This window comes from Saccoglossus kowalevskii, chromosome 20 (assembly GCF_978046115.1).
Source record: "Saccoglossus kowalevskii chromosome 20, keSacKowa6.1, whole genome shotgun sequence".
Lineage (NCBI taxonomy): Eukaryota > Metazoa > Hemichordata > Enteropneusta > Harrimaniidae > Saccoglossus > Saccoglossus kowalevskii.
Window position 1 is genome coordinate 2,635,115 of NC_140660.1, and position 20,235 is coordinate 2,655,349.

At 37.7% G+C, this 20,235-nt stretch overlaps 2 long non-coding RNA genes across 2 annotated transcripts; one reads left to right on the forward strand and one right to left on the reverse strand.

The window, feature by feature from the left end:
- The first annotated feature begins 12,349 nt into the window (after positions 1-12,349).
- LOC146729887 (uncharacterized) lies at positions 12,350-14,354 on the forward strand. Its single transcript, XR_014927926.1, has 2 exons — positions 12,350-12,418; positions 14,065-14,354. It is a non-coding gene; the product is annotated as an uncharacterized LOC146729887 (long non-coding RNA).
- Positions 14,355-16,561: 2,207 nt separating this feature from the next.
- Positions 16,562-17,485, reverse strand: LOC102801775 (uncharacterized). Its single transcript, XR_438169.2, has 2 exons — positions 16,851-17,485; positions 16,562-16,625 (listed from the first exon to the last, which is right to left on the reverse strand). It is a non-coding gene; the product is annotated as an uncharacterized LOC102801775 (long non-coding RNA).
- Between the last annotated feature and the right edge of the window lie 2,750 nt (positions 17,486-20,235).

The following is a 20,235-nucleotide window of genomic DNA, read 5'->3' on the forward strand; positions in this document are numbered from 1 at the left end:
ATATTAGCAGATTGCATCGCTGCCCAAGCGCGAAGTGATTAACAAAGTGCTTACAAAGTTGTGAAAAGCTCGTGCAAAGTTGTCAGATTTACATGGAAATGTTACCTATGTTGTTACATTATCGAGACCAGCAGTTAAATGTTCGCGAAAGTGAATAAATATGTCGAAAAAGTCGTTTGAATATCACCGTGGCCCCCGAAGGATGTAGAATTTTGAAATACTTCAAAACATTAAATGGCCGCCAATAACGGTAAATTTCAAAGGACTCTGATAGATGAGTGGTCAGGTGGTCGACCTATTATGAAAGTAAAGTTTAATCGGTCGTGGTTAGTACTTGCATGGGAGACAACCTGAGCAAACTAGCCGGTAAGTTTTTTTTTTTGCAGTCTGCACCTGTTTGGTTTAAGTTGTTAAAACTGCGTGCAAAGTTGTTCAAAGCGATTACAAAGTTGGTAGATTTGCGTGTTTACTTGACCTAAGTTCTTTTTATATCGAACCCTGCAGTTATAACGTATGAAAAATGAATAAAATCCATTTGAAGCCTCCCATGTTAGCAGACTGTCATGTGAGCCCGCCGTAATATGTACAAACACACCCTAAAAATGTGAAAAGCAATTAAAAAGTTGGTGGATTTGCGTGTATATTCCCCCTAAGACATTTCATACAGAACCACACAGTTAAATTTAGAACGAAAATATGAAAAATCTAATATAGCTATTTATATTAGCAGATTGCATCGCTGCCCAAGCGCGAAGTGATTAACAAAGTGCTTACAAAGTTGTGAAAAGCTCGTGCAAAGTTGTCAGATTTACATGGAAATGTTACCTATGTTGTTACATTATCGAGACCAGCAGTTAAATGTTCGCGAAAGTGAATAAATATGTCGAAAAAGTCGTTTGAATATCACCGTGGCCCCCGAAGGATGTAGAATTTTGAAATACTTCAAAACATTAAATGGCCGCCAATAACGGTAAATTTCAAAGGACTCTGATAGATGAGTGGTCAGGTGGTCGACCTATTATGAAAGTAAAGTTTAATCGGTCGTGGTTAGTACTTGCATGGGAGACAACCTGAGCAAACTAGCCGGTAAGTTGTTTTTTTTGCAGTCTGCACCTGTTTGGTTTAAGTTGTTAAAACTGCGTGCAAAGTTGTTCAAAGCGATTACAAAGTTGGTAGATTTGCGTGTTTACTTGACCTAAGTTCTTTTTATATCGAACCCTGCAGTTATAACGTATGAAAAATGAATAAAATCCATTTGAAGCCTCCCATGTTAGCAGACTGTCATGTGAGCCCGCCGTAATATGTACAAACACACCCTAAAAATGTGAAAAGCAATTAAAAAGTTGGTGGATTTGCGTGTATATTCCCCCTAAGACATTTCATACAGAACCACACAGTTAAATTTAGAACGAAAATATGAAAAATCTAATATAGCTATTTATATTAGCAGATTGCATCGCTGCCCAAGCGCGAAGTAATTAACAAAGTGCTTACAAAGTTGTGAAAAGCTCGTGCAAAGTTGTCAGATTTACATGGAAATGTTACCTATGTTGTTACATTATCGAGACCAGCAGTTAAATGTTCGCGAAAGTGAATAAATATGTCGAAAAAGTCGTTTGAATATCACAGTGGCCCCCGAAGGATGTAGAATTTTGAAATACTTCAAAACATTAAATGGCCGCCAATAACGGTAAATTTCAAAGGACTCTGATAGATGAGTGGTCAGGTGGTCGACCTATTATGAAAGTAAAGATTATTCGGTCGTGGTTAGTACTTGCATGGGAGACAACCTGAGCAAACTAGCCGGTAAGTGTTTTTCTTTTGCAGTTTGCACCTGTTTGGTTTAAGCTGTTAAAACAGCGTGCAAAGTTGTCCAAAGCGATTGCAATGTTGGTAGATTTGCGTGTTTACTTGACCTAAGTTGTTTTTATATCGAACCCTGCAGTTTTAAAGTATGAAAAATGAATAAAATCCATTTGAAGCCTCCCATGTTAGCAGACTGTCATGTGAGCCAACCGTAATATGTACAAACACACCCTAAAAATGTGAAAAGCAATTAAAAGGTTGGTGGATTTGCGTGTATATTCCCCCTAAGACATTTCATATAGAACCCCGCAGTTAAATTTAGAACGAAAATATGAAAAATCTAATAATGCTATTTATATTAGCAGATAACATCACTGCCCAAGCGCAAAGTGATTAACAAAGTGCTTACAAAGTTGTGAAAAGCTCGTGCAAAGTTGTCAGATTTACATGGAAATGTTACCTATGTTGTTACATTATCGAGACCAGCAGTTAAATGTTCGCGAAAGTGAATAAATATGTCGTAAAAGTCGTTTGAATATCACAGTGGCCCCCGAAGGATGTAGAATTTTGAAATACTTCAAAACATTAAATGGCCGCCAATAACGGTACATTTCAAAGGACTCTGATAGATGAGTGGTCAGGTGATCGACTTATTATGAAAGTAAAGTTTAATCGGTGGTGGTTAGTACTTGCATGGGAGACAACCTGAGCAAACTAGCCGGTAAGTTTTTTTTTTTTTTTTTTGCAGTCTGCACCTGTTTGTTTTAAGCTGTTTAAACAGCGTGCAAAGTTGTCCAAAGCGATTGCAAAGTTGGTAGATTTGCGTGTTTACTTGACCTAAGTTGTTTTTATATCGAACCCTGCAGTTTTAACGTATGAAAAATAAATAAAATCCATTTGAAGCCTCCTATGTTAGCAGACTGTCATGTGAGCCCGCCGTAATATGTACAAACACACCCTAAAAATGTGAAAAGCAATTACAAAGTTGGTGGATTTGCGTGTATATTCCCCCTAAGACATTTCATACAGAACCACACAGTTAAATTTAGAACGAATATATGAAAAATCTAATATAGCTATTTATATTAGCAGATTGCATCGCTGCCCAAGCGCGAAGTGATTAACAAAGTGCTTATAAAGTTGTGAAAAGCTCGTGCAAAGTTGTCAGAATTACATGGAAATGTTACCTATGTTGTTACATTATCGAGACCAGCAGTTAAATGTTCGCGAAAGTGAATAAATATGTCGAAAAAGTCGTTTGAATATCACAGTGGCCCCCGAAGGATGTAGAATTTTGAAATACTTCAAAACCTTAAATGGCCGCCAATAACGGTAAATTTCAAAAGACTCTGATAGATGAGTGGTCAGGTGGTCGACCTATTATGAAAGTAAAGTTTAATCGTTCGTGGTTAGTACTTGCATGGGAGACAACCGGAGCAAACTAGCCTGTAAGTTTTTTTTTTTTTGCAGTCTGCACCTGTTTGGTTTAAGCTGTTAAAACAGCGTGCAAAGTTGTCCAAAGCGATTGCAAAGTTGGTAGATTTGCGTGTTTACTTGACCTAAGTTGTTTTTATATCGAACCCTGCAGTTTTAACGTACGAAAAATGAATAAAATCCATTTGAAGCCTCCTATGTTAGCAGACTGTCATGTGAGCCCGCCGTAATATGTACAACACACCCTAAAAATGTGAAAAGCAATTAAAAAGTTGGTGGATTTGCGTGTATATTCCCCCTAAGACATTTCATACAGAACCACACAGTTAAATTTAGAACGAAAATATGAAAAATCTAATATAGCTATTTATATTAGCAGATTGCATCGCTGCCCAAGCGCGAAGTGATTAACAAAGTGCTTACAAAGTTGTGAAAAGCTCGTGCAAAGTTGTCAGATTTACATGGAAATGTTACCTATGTTGTTACATTATCGAGACCAGCAGTTAAATGTTCGCGAAAGTGAATAAATATGTCGAAAAAGTCGTTTGAATATCACCGTGGCCCCCGAAGGATGTAGAATTTTGAAATACTTCAAAACATTAAATGGCCGCCAATAACGGTAAATTTCAAAGGACTCTGATAGATGAGTGGTCAGGTGGTCGACCTATTATGAAAGTAAAGTTTAATCGGTCGTGGTTAGTACTTGCATGGGAGACAACCTGAGCAAACTAGCCGGTAAGTTTTTTTTTTTGCAGTCTGCACCTGTTTGGTTTAAGTTGTTAAAACTGCGTGCAAAGTTGTTCAAAGCGATTACAAAGTTGGTAGATTTGCGTGTTTACTTGACCTAAGTTCTTTTTATATCGAACCCTGCAGTTATAACGTATGAAAAATGAATAAAATCCATTTGAAGCCTCCCATGTTAGCAGACTGTCATGTGAGCCCGCCGTAATATGTACAAACACACCCTAAAAATGTGAAAAGCAATTAAAAAGTTGGTGGATTTGCGTGTATATTCCCCTAAGACATTTCATACAGAACCACACAGTTAAATTTAGAACGAAAATATGAAAAATCTAATATAGCTATTTATATTAGCAGATTGCATCGCTGCCCAAGCGCGAAGTAATTAACAAAGTGCTTACAAAGTTGTGAAAAGCTCGTGCAAAGTTGTCAGATTTACATGGAAATGTTACCTATGTTGTTACATTATCGAGACCAGCAGTTAAATGTTCGCGAAAGTGAATAAATATGTCGAAAAAGTCGTTTGAATATCACAGTGGCCCCCGAAGGATGTAGAATTTTGAAATACTTCAAAACATTAAATGGCCGCCAATAACGGTAAATTTCAAAGGACTCTGATAGATGAGTGGTCAGGTGGTCGACCTATTATGAAAGTAAAGATTATTCGGTCGTGGTTAGTACTTGCATGGGAGACAACCTGAGCAAACTAGCCGGTAAGTGTTTTTCTTTTGCAGTTTGCACCTGTTTGGTTTAAGCTGTTAAAACAGCGTGCAAAGTTGTCCAAAGCGATTGCAATGTTGGTAGATTTGCGTGTTTACTTGACCTAAGTTGTTTTTATATCGAACCCTGCAGTTTTAAAGTATGAAAAATGAATAAAATCCATTTGAAGCCTCCCATGTTAGCAGACTGTCATGTGAGCCAACCGTAATATGTACAAACACACCCTAAAAATGTGAAAAGCAATTAAAAGGTTGGTGGATTTGCGTGTATATTCCCCCTAAGACATTTCATATAGAACCCCGCAGTTAAATTTAGAACGAAAATATGAAAAATCTAATAATGCTATTTATATTAGCAGATAACATCACTGCCCAAGCGCAAAGTGATTAACAAAGTGCTTACAAAGTTGTGAAAAGCTCGTGCAAAGTTGTCAGATTTACATGGAAATGTTACCTATGTTGTTACATTATCGAGACCAGCAGTTAAATGTTCGCGAAAGTGAATAAATATGTCGTAAAAGTCGTTTGAATATCACAGTGGCCCCCGAAGGATGTAGAATTTTGAAATACTTCAAAACATTAAATGGCCGCCAATAACGGTACATTTCAAAGGACTCTGATAGATGAGTGGTCAGGTGATCGACTTATTATGAAAGTAAAGTTTAATCGGTGGTGGTTAGTACTTGCATGGGAGACAACCTGAGCAAACTAGCCGGTAAGTTTTTTTTTTTTTTTTTTGCAGTCTGCACCTGTTTGTTTTAAGCTGTTTAAACAGCGTGCAAAGTTGTCCAAAGCGATTGCAAAGTTGGTAGATTTGCGTGTTTACTTGACCTAAGTTGTTTTTATATCGAACCCTGCAGTTTTAACGTATGAAAAATAAATAAAATCCATTTGAAGCCTCCTATGTTAGCAGACTGTCATGTGAGCCCGCCGTAATATGTACAAACACACCCTAAAAATGTGAAAAGCAATTACAAAGTTGGTGGATTTGCGTGTATATTCCCCCTAAGACATTTCATACAGAACCACACAGTTAAATTTAGAACGAATATATGAAAAATCTAATATAGCTATTTATATTAGCAGATTGCATCGCTGCCCAAGCGCGAAGTGATTAACAAAGTGCTTATAAAGTTGTGAAAAGCTCGTGCAAAGTTGTCAGAATTACATGGAAATGTTACCTATGTTGTTACATTATCGAGACCAGCAGTTAAATGTTCGCGAAAGTGAATAAATATGTCGAAAAAGTCGTTTGAATATCACAGTGGCCCCCGAAGGATGTAGAATTTTGAAATACTTCAAAACCTTAAATGGCCGCCAATAACGGTAAATTTCAAAAGACTCTGATAGATGAGTGGTCAGGTGGTCGACCTATTATGAAAGTAAAGTTTAATCGGTCGTGGTTAGTACTTGCATGGGAGACAACCGGAGCAAACTAGCCTGTAAGTTTTTTTTTTTTTGCAGTCTGCACCTGTTTGGTTTAAGCTGTTAAAACAGCGTGCAAAGTTGTCCAAAGCGATTGCAAAGTTGGTAGATTTGCGTGTTTACTTGACCTAAGTTGTTTTTATATCGAACCCTGCAGTTTTAACGTACGAAAAATGAATAAAATCCATTTGAAGCCTCCTATGTTAGCAGACTGTCATGTGAGCCCGCCGTAATATGTACAACACACCCTAAAAATGTGAAAAGCAATTAAAAAGTTGGTGGATTTGCGTGTATATTCCCCCTAAGACATTTCATACAGAACCACACAGTTAAATTTAGAACGAAAATATGAAAAATCTAATATAGCTATTTATATTAGCAGATTGCATCGCTGCCCAAGCGCGAAGTGATTAACAAAGTGCTTACAAAGTTGTGAAAAGCTCGTGCAAAGTTGTCAGATTTACATGGAAATGTTACCTATGTTGTTACATTATCGAGACCAGCAGTTAAATGTTCGCGAAAGTGAATAAATATGTCGAAAAAGTCGTTTGAATATCACCGTGGCCCCCGAAGGATGTAGAATTTTGAAATACTTCAAAACATTAAATGGCCGCCAATAACGGTAAATTTCAAAGGACTCTGATAGATGAGTGGTCAGGTGGTCGACCTATTATGAAAGTAAAGTTTAATCGGTCGTGGTTAGTACTTGCATGGGAGACAACCTGAGCAAACTAGCCGGTAAGTTTTTTTTTTTGCAGTCTGCACCTGTTTGGTTTAAGTTGTTAAAACTGCGTGCAAAGTTGTTCAAAGCGATTACAAAGTTGGTAGATTTGCGTGTTTACTTGACCTAAGTTCTTTTTATATCGAACCCTGCAGTTATAACGTATGAAAAATGAATAAAATCCATTTGAAGCCTCCCATGTTAGCAGACTGTCATGTGAGCCCGCCGTAATATGTACAAACACACCCTAAAAATGTGAAAAGCAATTAAAAAGTTGGTGGATTTGCGTGTATATTCCCCTAAGACATTTCATACAGAACCACACAGTTAAATTTAGAACGAAAATATGAAAAATCTAATATAGCTATTTATATTAGCAGATTGCATCGCTGCCCAAGCGCGAAGTAATTAACAAAGTGCTTACAAAGTTGTGAAAAGCTCGTGCAAAGTTGTCAGATTTACATGGAAATGTTACCTATGTTGTTACATTATCGAGACCAGCAGTTAAATGTTCGCGAAAGTGAATAAATATGTCGAAAAAGTCGTTTGAATATCACAGTGGCCCCCGAAGGATGTAGAATTTTGAAATACTTCAAAACATTAAATGGCCGCCAATAACGGTAAATTTCAAAGGACTCTGATAGATGAGTGGTCAGGTGGTCGACCTATTATGAAAGTAAAGATTATTCGGTCGTGGTTAGTACTTGCATGGGAGACAACCTGAGCAAACTAGCCGGTAAGTGTTTTTCTTTTGCAGTTTGCACCTGTTTGGTTTAAGCTGTTAAAACAGCGTGCAAAGTTGTCCAAAGCGATTGCAATGTTGGTAGATTTGCGTGTTTACTTGACCTAAGTTGTTTTTATATCGAACCCTGCAGTTTTAAAGTATGAAAAATGAATAAAATCCATTTGAAGCCTCCCATGTTAGCAGACTGTCATGTGAGCCAACCGTAATATGTACAAACACACCCTAAAAATGTGAAAAGCAATTAAAAGGTTGGTGGATTTGCGTGTATATTCCCCCTAAGACATTTCATATAGAACCCCGCAGTTAAATTTAGAACGAAAATATGAAAAATCTAATAATGCTATTTATATTAGCAGATAACATCACTGCCCAAGCGCAAAGTGATTAACAAAGTGCTTACAAAGTTGTGAAAAGCTCGTGCAAAGTTGTCAGATTTACATGGAAATGTTACCTATGTTGTTACATTATCGAGACCAGCAGTTAAATGTTCGCGAAAGTGAATAAATATGTCGTAAAAGTCGTTTGAATATCACAGTGGCCCCCGAAGGATGTAGAATTTTGAAATACTTCAAAACATTAAATGGCCGCCAATAACGGTACATTTCAAAGGACTCTGATAGATGAGTGGTCAGGTGATCGACTTATTATGAAAGTAAAGTTTAATCGGTGGTGGTTAGTACTTGCATGGGAGACAACCTGAGCAAACTATCCGGTAAGTTTTTTTTTTTTTTTTTGCAGTCTGCACCTGTTTGTTTTAAGCTGTTTAAACAGCGTGCAAAGTTGTCCAAAGCGATTGCAAAGTTGGTAGATTTGCGTGTTTACTTGACCTAAGTTGTTTTTATATCGAACCCTGCAGTTTTAACGTATGAAAAATAAATAAAATCCATTTGAAGCCTCCTATGTTAGCAGACTGTCATGTGAGCCCGCCGTAATATGTACAAACACACCCTAAAAATGTGAAAAGCAATTACAAAGTTGGTGGATTTGCGTGTATATTCCCCCTAAGACATTTCATACAGAACCACACAGTTAAATTTAGAACGAATATATGAAAAATCTAATATAGCTATTTATATTAGCAGATTGCATCGCTGCCCAAGCGCGAAGTGATTAACAAAGTGCTTACAAAGTTGTGAAAAGCTCGTGCAAAGTTGTCAGAATTACATGGAAATGTTACCTATGTTGTTACATTATCGAGACCAGCAGTTAAATGTTCGCGAAAGTGAATAAATATGTCGAAAAAGTCGTTTGAATATCACAGTGGCCCCCGAAGGATGTAGAATTTTGAAATACTTCAAAACATTAAATGGCCGCCAATAACGGTAAATTTCAAAAGACTCTGATAGATGAGTGGTCAGGTGGTCGACCTGTTATGAAAGTAAAGTTTAATCGGTCGTGGTTAGTACTTGCATGGGAGACAACCTGAGCAAACTAGCCTGTAAGTTTGTTTTTTTTTGCAGTCTGCACCTGTTTGGTTTAAGCTGTTAAAACAGCGTGCAAAGTTGTCCAAAGCGATTGCAAAGTTGGTAGATTTGCGTGTTTACTTGACCTAAGTTGTTTTTATATCGAACCCTGCAGTTTTAACGTATGAAAAATGAATAAAATCCATTTGAAGCCTCCTATGTTAGCAGACTGTCATGTGAGCCCGCCGTAATATTTACAAACACACCCTAAAAATGTGAAAAGCAATTAAAAAGTTGGTGGATTTGCGTGTATATTCCCCCTAAGACATTTCATACAGAACCCCACAGTTAAATTGAGAACGAAAATATGAAAAATCTAATATAGCTATTTATATTAGCAGATTGCATCACTGCCCAAGCGCGAAGTGATTAACAAAGTGCATACAAAGTTGTGAAAAGCTCGTGCAAAGTTGTCAGATTTACATGGAAATGTTACCTATGTTGTTACATTATCGAGACCAGCAGTTAAATGTTCGCGAAAGTGAATAAATATGTCGTAAAAGTCGTTTGAATATCACAGTGGCCCCCGAAGGATGTAGAATTTTGAAATACTTCAAAACATTAAATGGCCTCCAATAACGGTACATTTCAAAGGACTCTGACAGATGAGTGGTCAGGTGATCGACTTATTATGAAAGTAAAGTTTAATCGGTGGTGGTTAGTACTTGCATGGGAGACAACCTGAGCAAACTAGCCGGTAAGTTTTTTTTTTTTTTTATGCATTCTGCACCTGTTTGTTTTAAGCTGTTAAAACAGCGTGCAAAGTTGTCCAAAGCGATTGCAAAGTTGGTAGATTTGCGTGTTTACTTGACCTAAGTTGTTTTTATATCGAACCCTGCAGTTTTAACGTATGAAAAATAAATAAAATCCATTTGAAGCCTCCTATGTTAGCAGACTGTCATGTGAGCCCGCCGTAATATGTACAAACACACCCTAAAAATGTGAAAAGCAATTAAAAAGTTGGTGGATTTGCGTGTATATTCCCCCTAAGACATTTCATACAGAACCACACAGTTAAATTTAGAACGAAAATATGAAAAATCTAATATAGCTATTTATATTAGCAGATTGCATCGCTGCCCAAGCGCGAAGTGATTAACAAAGTGCTTACAAAGTTGTGAAAAGCTCGTGCAAAGTTGTCAGATTTACATGGAAATGTTACCTATGTTGTTACATTATCGAGACCAGCAGTTAAATGTTCGCGAAAGTGAATAAATATGTCGAAAAAGTCGTTTGAATATCACAGTGGCCCCCGAAGGATGTAGAATTTTGAAATACTTCAAAACATTAAATGGCCGCCAATAACGGTAAATTTCAAAGGACTCTGATAGATGAGTGGTCAGGTGGTCGACCTATTATGAAAGTAAAGTTTAATCGGTCGTGGTTAGTACTTGCATGGGAGACAACCTGAGCAAACTAGCCTGTAAGTTTTTTTTTTTTTTTTTGCAGTCTGCACCTGTTTGGTTTAAGCTGTTAAAACAGCGTGCAAAGTTGTCCAAAGCGATTGCAAAGTTGGTAGATTTGCGTGTTTACTTGACCTAAGTTGTTTTTATATCGAACCCTGCAGTTTTAACGTATGAAAAATGAATAAAATCCATTTGAAGCCTCCTATGTTAGCAGACTGTCATGTGAGCCCGCCGTAATATGTACAAACACACCCTAAAAATGTGAAAAGCAATTAAAAAGTTGGTGGATTTGCGTGTATATTCCCCCTAAGACATTTCATACAGAACCCCACAGTTAAATTGAGAACGAAAATATGAAAAATCTAATATAGCTATTTATATTAGCAGATTGCATCACTGCCCAAGCGCAAAGTGATTAACAAAGTGCTTACAAAGTTGTGAAAAGCTCGTGCAAAGTTGTCAGATTTACATGGAAATGTTACCTATGTTATTACATTATCGAGACTAGCAGTTAAAAGTTCGCGAAAGTGAATAAATATGTCGTAAAAGGCCGTTTGAATATCGTAGTGGTCCTCGAAGGTTGTGGAATTTTGAAACACTTTCAAACATTAAATGGCCGCCGATAACGATCAATTTCAAATGCCTCTGATAGATGAGTGGTCAGGTGATCGAGCTATCATGAAAGTAAAGTTTAATCGGTCGTGGTTAGTACTTGCATGGGACACAACCTAAGAAAACTAGCCGGTAAGTTTTTTTTTTTTTTTTGCAGTCTGCACCTATTTGGTTTAAGCTGTTAAAACAGCGTGCAAATTTGTCCAAAGCGATTGCAAAGTTGGTAGATTTACGTGTTTATTTGACTTAAGTTGTTTTTATATCGAACCCTGCAGTTTTAAAGTATGAAAAGTGAATAAAATCCATTTGAAGCCTCCCATGTTAGCAGACTGTCATGTGAGCCCGCCGTAATATGTACAAACACACCCTAAAAATGTGAAAAGCGATGGAAAAGTTGGTGGATTTGCGTGTATATTCCCCCTAAGACATTTCATATAGAACCCCGCAGTTAAATTTTGAACGAAAATATGAAAAAGTCTAATACAGCTATTTATATTAGCAGATTGCATCACTGTCCAAGCGCAAAGTGATTAACAAAGTGCTTACAAAGTTGTGAAAAGCTCGTGCAAAGTTGTCAGATTTACATGGAAATGTTACCTATATTGTTACATTATCGAAACCAGCAGTTAGACGTTCGCGAAAGTGAATAAATATGTCGTAAACGGCCGTTTGAATATCGTATTGGTCCTCGAAGGTTGTAGAATTTTGAAACACTTCCAAACATTAAATGGCCGCCGATAACGGTCAATTTCAAATGCATCTGACAGATGAGTGGTCAGGTGATCGACCTATCCTGAAAGTAAAGTTTAATTGGTTGTGGTTAGTACTTGCATGGGAGACAACCTAAGAAAACTAGCCGGTAATATTTTTTTTTTTTTTTTTGCAGTCTGCACCTATTTGGTTTAAGCTGTTAAAACAGCGTGCAAATTTGTCCAAAGCGATTGCAAAATTGGTGGATTTGCGTGTTTATTTGACCTAAGTTGTTTTTATATCGAACCCTGCAGTTATAAAGTATGAAAAATGAATGAAATCTATCCCATGTTAGCAGACTGTCATGAAAAGCGATTGAACAGTTGGTGGATTTCCGTGTATATTCCCCCTAAGACATTTCATGTAGATCCCCGCAGTTAAATTTAGAACGAAAATATAAAAAAGATTAATATAGCTATTTATATTAGCAGATTGCATCACTGCCCAAGCGCAAAGTGATTAACAAAGTGCTTACAAAGTTGTGAAAAGCTCGTGCAAAGTTGTCAGATTTACATGGAAATGTTACCTATGTTGTCACGCACACGTCGCTCCCGAACTCACGGAAAACTCCGTTGTTTGGCTTGTCATTGACTACTGTGAGTAATCTAACCTGTTTAAGGTGCCTTTTAGTATTTCCTGATTCCCCTGATTGCATTTATTCGTTCTTCGGGCGTTTTGTCGCCTTATTATCTCCGTCTATTTTAGTACGTGGGTCTGTTCAGACCCGCGACCAGTGTGTCGGTCAAGATGGCCGCCAATACAGGTGTTAACAATACTCGTTTCAACCCGTTCACGGGCTTGACCAGAAAACATGGCATTCGATGTGAATCCATTGCCGGTGTTAGTATAGAGGCGTATGTTAACGCCATTTCTGAAATCATAGGTGCAACTAATATGATCGCTGCTTCTCGTGTCAGTGGGAGTGTTCTTGTTTTTCTCGACTCTCTGAAATTGGTTGAAGACTTATGTACGATCGGTGTCAGTATTTTGGGTGACACGTTTATGTACGTTGAACCGCTGGTGAAATCAGCTACTATAATTGTATTATCCGGTGTGCCACCATTTATAGCAAATACAGTCCTTGAGGAAGCATTAAAGCGTTATGGGCGTGTTGTGAGTACAATACGTATAATACCGCTGGGGTGTTAAAAATCTAAGATCTAAGACACGTCAAGTCTTTCAGAAGACAGGTCTATATGACCTGTGAGGACAAATTAGAAGGCGTCATTACAGTTACACACGAAGAGCGACCATACAGAATTTATCTGTCAACTGATGAAATTACCTGCAACAAATGTCATAAAAAGGGGCATATTCAACGCAATTGCAGAGAAAAATCCAATTTACCGCACCCATATAAATCACCAACTGGTCACCAAAACATCACTGATCATGACGTAAATTCTAACGTTGAAACTATTTTGCATACTGACTCCGAAACTGGTACAAACACAAACAAAACCATTGACATCGACCAAATAGATCAACATAGTCATAAAAAAGTTGATACAATTGATATGGAAATTGATGAAAGCAACACACACGAACCATTAACAGTAGTCGTGAGTGAAAACAATAACAAACTCAATGACAACGACATGCAACCAACCACTGAACCACCAAACCAAAATAAACCCGATCACGTTTACATAGATAATATTACCGACACTACTGTAAACTATGCAAAACAAAAAAATCAACCGATTATCAAACAGAAAACAATGCCACAAGTCAAACCAAAGCAAGCGCCGATCAACAAAACACGTGTATAAACAATACAAATGGAAATGAGCTCACTCAAAATAACTATCCCACTGTTAAGCCTAATGCCAGCAGCGCTAACATAACAGGTGTTGAAAACGTTGGTGGTAGTCCGTCATTGTCAAATGACAATAAGGTACCTGAAACCCCTGCTGTTGAGGAGAGGGTACGAACCCCTCCCTCACTCCCCTCACCCACGGACGGGCCTGATCCTCCTCCCTTTCCCGGCCCTGGAGACGCACGGAGTGGTTTTCGGTCTTTTGATGTCTTTGATCGACAGGTCGGAAACCCATCAGACGACAGGGAAGAGGTTGAGTCTATCGCCTCTGACATATCTGACTTGTCTGAGGTTTTTATGGAGGACTGTTCTAATGAGAACAAAAAATCTACTTTCCCACGAATCACTTGCTACTTTCCTTAGCGATTCGTTCAAATCAAGAAAACTTATTGATCATGCAACCTCATTCTGTCCCGACCACAGACTTTTAGTGAGATTATTGACGCATTACCGCAAGAACACAGAACTGGCAAGTAAAGAAAAAACCAGGATACAGAGAATGTCATCCAGAATAGCAAAACACTTCCTGAATATAAAAAAGAAACAAATTACAGACCATGAAGACACCAATGATGAACGAGCGGCTGACCAAGTACTCCTCATGAAACGTGGCCTTCCTACCAGTCATAGTGGAAATCAAAGAAAGGAAATTAAACCGTTTTCTTCTATCTTTAATCATGGAACACAATAATAAAAAACGTAATACAAATTATGTTCTTTGTGACAGTACTGTCTTTTTTTGGTTTCTGTCGTCATTATATTTAGCGCATATATGTACTATGTCATCCGGCTGGCTACAACTTACACTAAGCTACATGCTTATTGCTCTGTAATATTGTCAGCACCGTTTCGTGCATCTCGGATGGCTTTTTTCCACTTAATTGGCCGATCACTGTCGCAGAGAGGCTATGAATCCAATTTAACGCTTAATCTGTTATTTGCAAATAAATATACGAATCATATCGTTACCAAGCTTGTGGTAGCTTTGCTTAATCACGTGACTCATCTGCCGCATGGGGGCTGTTTGAGTGCCGTTCACCTCCGTTTAAACCCGAGGAACAATAAATCCAAACAACCACCTTGCCTGTCACTGATACATATTTCCTTAGCTTGGTGTGGTCACGTGACTAGACTAGCGTCTGCAAGTTGTATTGGTGCTGTATTTCTGTATGCCATGACATGGTCTCATGACTTTGATATATTATTCCAATTGCAAAGCGGGAATGATTATATGAAACGTTCCTTCTTTAGCTCACCAGGTTTTCTCTCACTTAACTACGTGACCCGACAACCACATGGGGGCTGTATGGGTGTCGGACTTCTTTTTCCGCCAACATGGTACACTGGATATGGAAATGGAAAATCACATGCTAAGAATGACACAAAGCGCAAAACATATTGTTGACTGGTGTTTATTATATTTCCTTATGGCGAACATCTCAGCGGTTACATGGAATGTAAACGGGTGTCGCGACTCAATGAAGCGTTACCGACTTTTTGAATTGAATTTCTTTTATCTGCTTCAAGAAACCCACAACATTACTTCAGATGAGCCACAATGGCAAGTTGTGTGGAGAGGGCCCACGTTCTTCTCTCACGGGACTACGCACTCCGCTGGTATCGCCATATTAATTAAGGATGCTGTATAGGTTTTTGGTATTGATTTTCTAAACGGGTGTTTCCATATAAAATATTTACTGAACCATACAAAGCTATATATTGATGGAAAGCTTATTTCACACTGAATGTGAAATCGACAAGATAGTGTGTGTATGGACGTGTAAAGTCACGTGATCTCTGTGTAAACACAGAAGCCATTTTCGGTAAAAAAATTATTGAACCAATGAATAAACGAATTTAGTGGAACATTGGCAACAAAACAGTTTTTCAGACGACGCTCACCACCATTCTGCGTTGATTGAGATATATATCTACATGATAGTTGGAGAAGAAATAATAATTTAGCTATCTTGAAAAAACAGTGCGATCTTGTTCTCTTCGGTATTCAGAAATTAGAACGTAATTTCGAAACAAATAGGAAAATAGAAAAATCCCAGCGCCGCTTGAGAGGCAACATATCGAAGAGTGAGTAGTTTAAGTTGGACTATAGGGACGACCATGAGGGCGCTGTTCATAATCGGATGCGATGACGTCATACGAACAGCGCCCTCATGGTCGTCCCTATAGTCCAGCTTTAGCATAAATAATGACGTCACAATGGGAATTCGTGCATAAATTAGCATAAATGAGGAGCAATGCCTTAAAGGGGATCATTTGAATGAGGATGACGTCACAATGGGATATTGTGAATACATTTGCATACATAAAATTGATGTGAATACGAGGTCGTGTCGAGGTCATCGTGAATACATTTGCATAAATTACCATCATTTTTTTTTAATTATTTTTTAATTATTTTTAATTATTTTTAATTATTTTTTAATTGGACAGGCGTGGACGAAAGATTTTTCAGAATGTTTCGTAGAGGGCGCTCACACACACACACACACACACACACACACGTTAATAAATACACGTCATTTTGAAAACTAATGGAGTTTATTGCACAAAAGAAGTAAACAAGAATGAAATATTGACATGGAGTATATATTTATGACATGGTTGAGTATTTTTTTAACGTCACAAAAAAACATACGATGTGAGTAAGGAAAATAGTTGCGTAGTGTATAAATGTTTAGCGTGATTAAATATTTCTTTGTTAACACCTCGAAAAATACGTAGATACATGTAAATGTGCGGCGTGGTTAAATTTATTTTTAATGCCACAAAAAATACGAGTACATAAACGATTCGATTAAAACACAGAAACGAGAAAAGCCAATAATAGTAAACATTGATCAATAAAAAATAATTCATTCTATATATACATATGTTGTTTATTTTTACATTTCTTACTTCCTTTCAATGAGTCAAGCAGTCTGTACACTTTTTTTTATTCCATCACTATAATCAGAATCGCTCATCTGTCGTACAAGAAAGAGAGAGAGAGAGAGGATAATATTAAAAACCGATAGTTATATAAAGAAAGTATAAGTTATGTGTTGAAAATTTAATAGTATGAATTATCCCGTAAAACTGCGGTCATCAATCCGCTAAAATGCAAAGTATGCAAAATCGGTTGATCGACGTACAGTTTGTTTTTCAAAAAATGGCGGACTACGCTACTATGAGTTAAAATGTATAATTACCTGATCGTTTCACAGAATAACTTTTGACATACATAATCATCACACGGAATGAGTTTACGGTGTAACGTAGCGATTTTCGTTTTTCCCCCCGACGAAGAAAATATGTCCTCGCTTCTTGCCAAAGATTCAAAGGCGGTAGACCAAGTTTGACCTTCCGTGAAAAGTTCATCTCATGGACACTACGAGTCATACAGGACGTATTGGCAACACATGGCTTGAAAGTATTTGATGATTGTAGATCCACGTACGAGAAATCTTATAAATTCCATGACATGACTACCGTACGAGTCATAATAGTCTTCGTGGTAAGGGTATTTCAGACAGAAAGTGGCCCAACGCGTTCCACTCGCGAATATCAACGGTGTTTGATATAAGCGATGTGTATCATTCCGAAGCACACTTGTGAATGCCAGTCTGAACTCAATCACAAGATTAAATGTAAGGCGTGTCTAGTCCTAAGTGTTCCCAACGTGAAATAGACCTCCCACGTAGATGATAAACAACAGATGTTGGTATATTTATGTTATCTAAAACATGAACACTCACAAACAGCCTGAGGGATATCGAGTTTCAAGTTGAAAGCGTGAATTTCGACCTGCGTGTATGGGATACTGATAACATGACTCGACATTCTGTTGACCCCGGCACTATCAGTCAATTCACTGACTTAAACCACAGTCACTCTACTAGGACGGTTAGGAAGCGCCGCGTCATTCTATTGTACCCACCCTTGTCTCCATAAACATTGAAACAAGAGAGGTGTTAACGAGTTAAGAAGTCATTAGCATTAAACAGGCGACGGAAAACACGCGATAAATCATGAGACAGTGCGAGAGTTGCGTCATTTTCCCCCACAAAGCATTGCAATACATGGCACTTTGACCTTTCAACGAAGAGCAGTCTCAAATGCGGAAATGAACATGCTTTGTATATACACGTTTTTCGCGAGAAAATCTTGCTGTCTTGTATGGCATTCTGAAATTATAAATAGTTAATAGAATACTATATTAGTGAATTTCCCCCAAAAGTCGCCCCTGTCTCGACTGAATCAAAACATGTTGAACGGGATTTGTATCAGTCGTCAAATAAAGCGAATGGAGGGATATGAAAGCACGACAATCAAAAATCTCTTTTGTCCAATTACCTCCTATGAAAACTATGCAATAAAGCAACACGGCGACCACCTCCATAGACGAAAACATGCAAAACTTCGCCATAAAGTGACTCTAAAAACACACAAAAAATACGAGAATGGACAAAGGAATATTGTAAAGGTTTGCAGACATCAATGTTTTTAGCGATAAAATTGTTTCTAAACTGAGTGAGGGGTTTATTTTACGGACCGAAAGACTGTTAGAGATCAAGACAAAGAGACTGTCAACAAAACACCGTTTTTCTCGAGTAAAGCATCTTCAAGATTGCAAAAGAATGCTCATCTGAAAAATACAATATCACACCTAGTCACAGTTCAGTTGAGATTGTAGTTTGATGTAAAAATAAAGCACAATTTAAAAAAGTTCACGGTCTTCTCGAGGGTCTTCTCGAGCAACATCGAACGCAATAAATAATGGTGAAAAATAGTGCATTCCAATGACAAATACGTCATAGTTTTGAGACCAGCATAGGTTCTCAGAAGCTGCTCGTTCACACCTTTAACCAATAGAGCTTCCTAACCGTCCTAGTAGAGTGACTCCTAGTAGAGTGACTGTGCTTAAATTATTTTTATCAATTAGCCTTTGCTAAAATACTACCGTCATTTTCCACGTCATTAAAAAAAAACATGGCCCGCAGCGGAGGGATTTGAAATAAAACACGTTCAATCTCGTAATGACGCGTTCTCCGTGTCAATGTTACGATTATACTCGAAATTGACTATTTGGGGGATAAAAACTGGGTCAACTTGATTCAGTCAACATGAATCTGACCCAGGCAGTATGATGATTCCAGTCCGTCACCAATTCACTTGTCTGAAAAGGCACACCCCAAGGGTGTATGACGCCTTGTCTCAATTCAGGCCGAATCAAAGACTGTGCACGCCGTCGATCTATATCTGTGATCGATGTAGACGAGAAACATTCCACCACTCTGATCGTTTTTATATCATCGGTAATTCAGTGTACCGCTCGAATGTAATGCATCAATCAATAGTTTAGTTTTGAAGGTTTATTTTACAATAACTGGAAAACCGACCGAAATCGCGAAATTTTAGGATTCAATCTTTACTCAGTCAAACATCAAAACTAAGTATTCAGTTCATTCTCTCTTCACTAATAAAATGGCAGTACTCAGCAAACTATCATTCATCGTTTTTTTAAACATCATTTCGAGTATCCACGATTTCGAAATACTAGAAGAGGCAAGAACGAACGTTACATTTGAATGGTCAAATGACAAGGGGCTGACCCCGCTCGAACGTGCAACAGAATGTATTAAATACATTGACCCATTTGAAAAACAGAGTCAACCTCAAAACATTGAGAGCCATAGCCGATGCTTCAAACAACGAGTTTCTCTTCAAATGGTTCAAAACCAAATTAAATGAAGCACTATGATTCGTCACAAATTACGCTGACATCCTTAGCAGCCTGGCAAAAGAAATCACTCAACTAACCACACCACCAGATTCAAATTTCCACGATCAACGACAAAAAAGAAACATTATAGGCGATCTCCTGTTCGAGGTAACGGCCTTGGCTTGGCTACAAAGAGACAATTGTAGTTACTAGCTCGAGAAATTGACCCATATTTCTAAGACAAAATTAACCAAATTTTGAAATTATACATATTTTAATACCAAACTTGTCATTTTTACCAACAAACTACTGAATCACAGTACGTATAATAACGTATACCATTGACAAATTCAGACTCCGCTTATAAATTATACTCGATTATGTCTTTACCACTAATTTAAAATAAACAGTTATATTGGAAAGAATGAGATGAAATTTTATTATTATCATTGTAGATTCAATAAGCAAACTGGAAGCGGGTCAAGAAATCGTAAATGTTTCATATTATAGAGATGGTGCGTAGTTTGTTCTTTGACGGTAAACACGTACGCATTTTCAATGGCGAACATCGAGCAGTAATAATGGCATACACTTTGTATGCTAATTCATGTTTAATAAAATGCGCTAAGTTTTGATTATTCCCAAGATGTACAGAGAGCACTCGCTTATCCATTAGACAGATTCCACTATACAATTATAATATCCTGACCGCATTGTTTAAACTCTCGTAAATCGACTGTTTGACGTGACTGGGGCACCGGTGGACGAGAAATGCGTGCGTGCACATTACATTTCGTTAACACTTTCATTCATAATAGTATCACTTGCAATATGGCGTAATATCAATCGACGATCCTCAAAATACTGTATGT